Raw genomic sequence first — 6,997 nt, 5'->3', positions numbered from 1 at the left:
CTAGGCACGCTTGCCTGCTCTTCATAGCGTTGATTTCCTCCGGCCCCCGGATGCAAGGATGGGTCGCTCGGCAAAGGTAGTATGGGGGTGCAGGCCTGCTCAGGAGCTTGATCGTGCTCTCCCGAACCATTACCAGCATCTCCATACCCCCCAGTCGGCGGTCCCATTCTCACATACCGAGAGTTAGTGGCATAGTCCACGTTAAAGGACAAAAAGTCAAACGAATTATCGCCGACTGCCCGTGCTAGATCTTGTGGGTTGGTGATATTCCCATAATTATCCCTGTAGGCCATGATTTTTTCGGCCAAGGGTGGTGGTAAACCCTGTGGGAAATCTTTTGCCCTACGGACAAAATTTATCCTAAAGGATGTAGGTTCCATGGTTTTTGGCATTCCTAGAAGATAAGAAAAATGCTTCCCAATTAGTTTTATTGCTTATTTTATAGAACCGGTAAGCACTCCCGTCACCCCGTGCATCCAACAAGCGAGCGAAGGCAGCATCGGTCTGATGCTGGTTTGATGATTATTTTTGCATATTGCTAGTTGGGTGCCCAGGAAGAACAGGGGTACTACCAGCCCAATACAGACCTAACACTAAATCACAGTTCAATTAAATATAATCACAATGTAAGGGTAACCTCCCCCCATCACAAAAATTTAGCTAATTATGTGTACATATATTGATTTATGGGCACTCACATTATGCCACAAAAAATAATATAAAAGGACTATACAACTAGTACAGGTTAAAGAAAAGAATTAGGACATACAAGGCATGTGATAAGAGATACAAATCTGTACCAGATGTTAAATCAAGCAAGTGTCAATGACATAGACAACAAAACAATGACAGGTTACACACTGTGACAGTTAAGAATTGAAATTCATACAAGACATGTTGAAAAATATCATAAGAATAAGCACATACAAGAACATGCGAAAATAAATGAGACAAGACACGGAAAATATTTTATTTTTTGAAGAAAAAGGCATACAAGACATAAAAAATTCCTAGTTAAAACCCTAAGATAAAAAATAAATAAATAAATAGTAATATGCCTAAAGTAAAAAAAAAATAATATTCTAACCAAAAAGGTAATAAATAAAAATAAAATAAATATAGGTACTGGCATAGCCTGTATGTACCCTAAAAAATATTTTAATACCAAAAAATCTATTCTAAATAAATAGCTCGAACTAAATCAAGACATTCTAAAAATAATAATAAGAACAGGAATAACTATACCTATGCATAATTACCCTACACAATAAAAATAAATCCCGAAAATAATAGGTAGGAAATTCCACTTGAATAACCACCTAATAAATAAAATATCATCTAACTAAACAATAAAAAAAATTTTTACTAATTAATTTAAGTCAAAATAGTTCAATTGGAAATTAAATAAATTCCAAGCAATTAAATGTACGCGAACTAATAAATAAATAAATAATAATCCTAATGTCATTCCCACCCAAGTGGAATAGACAAAATAATATAATCTAAGTACCCTGCGATAGTACAAGCCAGAAAATTCCAGCCCGTCTATCGTCAGGCCATAAATCAATTCTGATGATACACAGACCGGGAGAAGAGCTCTCCGTTCTGCATAACACTAAAACCTAAAAATAGCAAGGAGTATCCCTATATTAATCCACCAATCAGAATCCAGTACTCACCCCGCGTCACACATCGAAAGTAGTAAACAACAGTTGACCTGGTTGATGCAAGCAGCTATCCGCGAGGGTAGCAAGCGAATGCGTGCTCGCGATTGGCTAGCGATGAATCACACGTGAGAAGACTGATAGGCAGAAAGTTGTTGTTTGACAAGGCAAACCGCTCCGGAATGGCGGCATTCTCAAAGCAACGGCAGTGTAGATAAACTACTGTTTAACCCCGTCGTTCGTGAACACAAGTCGCCAAACCGGAATCGGATTACCCTAACACACAACACCCTCCAATAACCTCGATATAGTAGGTCGTAGTTCATTGGTAGAGTAATTTAAGGATTAAAAACATTGATAATAAAAATCGTGGATTTGAATAAGCGAATAAACAAATTAAAATGTGTGAGAGATACCAACCACAAAAAATGGCGTCCCTCACTAAAAAATAGTCTCGAAATTAAATGTAATTATTATGTTTTGTATATTTTTCAATAATACTCTGAAACACGGGCCAGATATATTCTTCATTGTTCTGGAATCATGGGCCCAGTGCGTTAAACAAACAATAAAAAAAACGCTGTTCCATGTTCACGTGCATGGTATGTACGTAGCTTCGGCTAGGTCACAGGCCCAGGGCCCAGCCTCATCGCTACACACAATAATATTTATTTCGGATCATTAGGAAATAAAAAATGTACCTATCCGATAAATCAGAGTACAGCACAAATGGGTCCCCCATAAATGTACCTGTCTGACAATCGGATTACAGCACAAATCCAAGACGGAGAAATTATAATATAATTTACTATAAATAACTCCCGACGGCTCGACCCCATCGATCGGACGAAACCCGCAGGCCAACAGGCACGACAGCAGATTTCGGCCGAGAGACGGAGACGAGTCGCTGGCGAGGTGGGAGATGGGTAGTGGGACGTACCGTCCAGTAAACACACGTCATTTCTCCAGCATTGCCTCTGGGCAACACCATGACAGGGCGAAACGAGATGTGCGAACCAGAACAACACTCCTACCTTCCCAAACAGCTACACGCGGTTGACAGTGTCCCCCGCCGAGGCAAAAGGAACACCAGTTTACCTCGTCGCCATTAAAGAGACTATCTATATATATTTATACTTATTCACCTAGGAGGACAATTAAGTCTCTTCGGTATAACTACACACTCATCGTTTGTACTCACCTAATCCTTTATAGGCTGGTACGTGATGGGTATAGTTTATGTCCTTCCTTGGTTGTGTCTTCGCTTCAAGAGAGAGACTCTTGTCCCTCGCACATTCAACCCCTGGGGGTGTTCGTGACGTATCTCGCCACTGGCCAGTCCCAGGGCCGGATTCGTGTGTTGAGTGCATATAGGCCCGGCGATTGGCTGTGACGTATAGATGACGTAACCACTAGCCAATCGCCAGGCACTACACCTAGCTAGCTAGATAGAGTACCTAGTAGCCTAGGCCTACTACTAATTAACTAGGCCTCTCTAGACTCTGCCATTGGCTAAGTCGATAGGCATTGCAAGGCCCTACACCAGGTAGTCAGTAAAACAGTAGTCTTAGCCTATTGTATGCATACCTTGTATTACTTAGTATGCCTTGTCTAGGCCTAGCGCTAGACTGGAATGCAGTGTTAGGTATTTTCAAAATATTGGATCAATTTACATAGCACGTCCTGTTGAAGTAATTTTAATTTGGCATAATAAATGCAATAGGCCTAGGCTAATAGTTAGTAGTAAATATTAGATACTGTATATATTTTAATATCATTGGCATTATTTATTTTTCTATTAGTATTGGTTTAGACAGCTGAACAAATGTTTGGTGAATATTATATGCCTCCACTACCGTCCTAATTACATGGAATGCTGCTGTTGGTCAGGTAAGGTATTAATAAGATAATAAAACAATTTATATACAACCTGTTGAATTAATTTTAATTTGGCATAATAAATGTAAATAGGCCTAGGCTAGTAATAGTTTCAATATTTTTTTTAGATAATATAGTTTAATTTCATTTATTTTTCTATTGGTTTAGACTGCTGAACACATATATCTGGTCAATATTATATGCCTCCTCCACTGCCGTCCTAGTTAGGCTACATGGAATGATGCTGTTGGTCAAGTAAGATAATAAGATAAAGACAAATATTTAAAATGTATTAATAAATTGTCTAAAAAAATTGCATCCTGCAAACTACACAAGAAGGGTGGGGATTGAATTAAAAAATCCTGGATCCACCCACTGTATAGTTATATAGGGGGAAGGCTTAATTTTCTGGATATTTTCATCATAATTATTCAAGTACAAGTTAAAGAGGTATTATTGAAAACAAAAATGAAGTGGAGTATTGTGACAAATTATCTTGGCTTGTAAGCCTACAGTCTTTGTTGGCCAGGGCTAAAGATTGTCTATCGTCTACCGCTATTATCTGTACACAGTACTGTCTTTCAGTTGTAAAGCTGTTTGGATGTAATTTAACATTATTTAAATATTTTTTTTCAGATACAATTGCTAACAAACCTGGATGGAGCGCAATAATCATGCAAAGAGAAGCAGGACTATCAAAACAATTGTATACGTTTTAGCAAGTTGTACTTGTGTAGTATGTAATAAATTAAAATAAGAAAATCCATATAAAAACCACATATGAAACTTTTTAAATTACTCTATTGTTTTATTCAAAAACAGTAAATAAATAAATTCAAATACCATATTACTGTAGTACATTCATGTTCAGATCACAGCATTCTGTCCAACTTTTATTTAGATAAATAATTCCTGACTGAAATATATATTATATACAATTGTCATCAAAATAAATAGTTTTGTTACTTAAAGATGGTCATCATGTCTTGAATTATTTATGTCCAATTCTCAATTCTGCAGTTTATACTCCAACAATGAAAATATTAGTATAGTCCTAATAACAGTATTTAATTTAATCAGTCTTTAAACAATGTTGATGCCTTGCTGACTTGAAAATCTGTGTAGATAAAAAAAAGGTAATTTACAATAAATATTGGAAATTAATAATTACTGTATTATTGTTTTTTTTATATTTTCCTGTGAAATTACATTTTATAATCAATATTTCTTTTGAACATGTTTTTCTTATTTCTCTGTTTTTTTGTTTGCTTTGCTATATTTATTTGTTTGTTTTATGTATTTATATGAGGGCCCCTTGAATTATGGTCATCATACATACTGTATGCTGTTTAGGTTCACCATTTAACAAAAATAAATAAAACATTTGAAATAATTAAATGCGATATCTCATTGTAAATGAAACACAGATCTTCAATTAAATAATGCATATTATTGTTATGCCTACTACCAGGAGAGACTACCCTGGTCAGTAGCTAGTAGAAGGCAGGCTATTGCTCTACTCTAGTCTAATAGTAGGAACTAGATGGACAAGGTTGCAGCTAGATAGGTTAGGCCTATTTTTTTTTAATTTAATCATCATATTATTATTATTATGAATCAACCTACTGTAACAGATCAATTAATAACAAATGATGCATCCATTTTTTTAAACAAAATATAAAAAAGGACAAAATTAGTAGTACTACTAGGCCTTTAGATAGTAGCACTACTACTAGTAGTAGCAGTAGTAGAAGGAGTCTGTCTATAATCCTCCTATATATAATATAGGCCTAGTAGTAGTAGTTAGCTAGGGCCTAGGCTAGTCTAGATCTAAAGAAAAGAGTAGAGTAGTTACTACTGGAACTAGCCTAGGTAATAGGCCATATTTTTAGTGAAATTAGTGTAGGCCTTGGACTATAGGTAGAATAGTGGGTAGGAATACTAGGCCTAGATAGTAGTTGCGGCTAGTCTAGGTAGGCCTAGAGAGAGGTAGGCTAGGCCAACAAGGTAGGCTTGCTAGGCCTGAAGTTCGCCTTAAAATTCAATTTCTTTACATGAAATTCAAATAAAATTACACAAGAGTCTTCTTTAAATATTCAAGACTTACTTTGTTTTCCAATAATTTCATTTATGCTTCTGGTTTAATGGCAAAATTGGTTGTTTTATGTTACTATTTATTCATCAGGCATCTGTCACATGTGTACACGTACTGTGTGCAGAACCTATAATCTGACCTCTAGTTGAACTTGTGCAGGGTAAATTATACCCTGGACGCGTAGTATGCGAATGCAATGCTAGCGTGTTTAGAACAAGTTTAGAAGGAAACATCATGGACCACCTAGCTGCTGTAATTTTTCATGGCTTAAGGGTCTTTCACACCTGTTCCGGCACGGTTCCAGTCCGGCGCCGGTTTCAATCAAGTTCGCATCCGGCGTCAGGTTTACTGTTCAAATATGTTCCGTTCCGGCGCGCGGCGGTTGGACACGCCGGATCGTCACGCTTAAGTAATCAAAATATAAACAAACCTCACGGGAGATCGAAGGGGTCATTAATTGTGTTTAAAAAAACCGTCAAACTGTTGAGTAAGTGACTTTTTTTTCTTTAGGTTATAATTACTGTATACTACGTAAAGGGACATTAGTTTAAAAATATATATATTATTATTTCGAGGGAACGCAATAGTATTTCGAAATATTATTTCATTCCCTCGAAATCATATCGTTCCCTCGAAATATTATTTCGTTCCCTCAAAATATTATTTCGTTCCCTTGCAATAATATTAGCCCTTGATCTGACACCAATTCATGTGTATACTATCACCTGACTTAGAAAATGTATTGCTAGTATAAAGATTATAGACTGTAGCATAATGATATTCAATATTATTCAAACATTTATATAGCGTCAATTGAAGCGTCAATTATCAACTGTGCAATGTATTTTGCATTGATAAATAAATGATTCTTTATATTATTTTAAATGCATAAAAATTGAGTGAACGTTTGACAAAAGGTGGGAGTTCGTTCCAAAGAGAAGATGCAACAAAGAAAAAGTCTTATTGTGAAAACAGGGAACAGATAGGCCTAGTAATAATTTGTCAGAGGGAACGAAGGAAGGCGAGATATAAATATTGAGGAACAAATTGTGGTGATATAATACAGAGACAAAAATAATATTTCGAGTGAACGAAATAATATTTCGAAGGAACGATATTATTTCGAGTGAACGAAATACTATTTAGAGGGAACGAAATAAAATTTCGAAGGAACGATATTATTTCGAGGGAACGAAATAATATTTCGAGGGAACGAAATGAATTCGAGGGAATGAAATAAGACTTCGTTCTCTAGAAATAATATACATTTTTTTCAACTAATGTCCCTTTACAGGCTCCGTAGGCGCAGTAGGCTAGTCTTGTCTGCGCCAGCCTAGTACTAAGTATAGGCCCGCGCCAG

The 6,997-nt window shown here is 36.2% G+C and overlaps 1 long non-coding RNA gene across 1 annotated transcript; it reads left to right on the top strand.

The window, feature by feature from the left end:
* The first annotated feature begins 3,480 nt into the window (after positions 1 to 3,480).
* On the top strand, positions 3,481 to 4,403 carry LOC144842726 (uncharacterized). Its single transcript, XR_013612164.1, has 3 exons — positions 3,481 to 3,554; positions 3,711 to 3,797; positions 4,179 to 4,403. It is a non-coding gene; the product is annotated as an uncharacterized LOC144842726 (long non-coding RNA).
* Positions 4,404 to 6,997: the final 2,594 nt, after the last annotated feature.

The sequence above is a fragment of the Antedon bifida genome, chromosome 5 (genome assembly GCF_963402885.1).
Source record: "Antedon bifida chromosome 5, ecAntBifi1.1, whole genome shotgun sequence".
Lineage (NCBI taxonomy): Eukaryota > Metazoa > Echinodermata > Crinoidea > Comatulida > Antedonidae > Antedon > Antedon bifida.
This window is presented reverse-complemented; position numbering and strand designations above follow the sequence as displayed.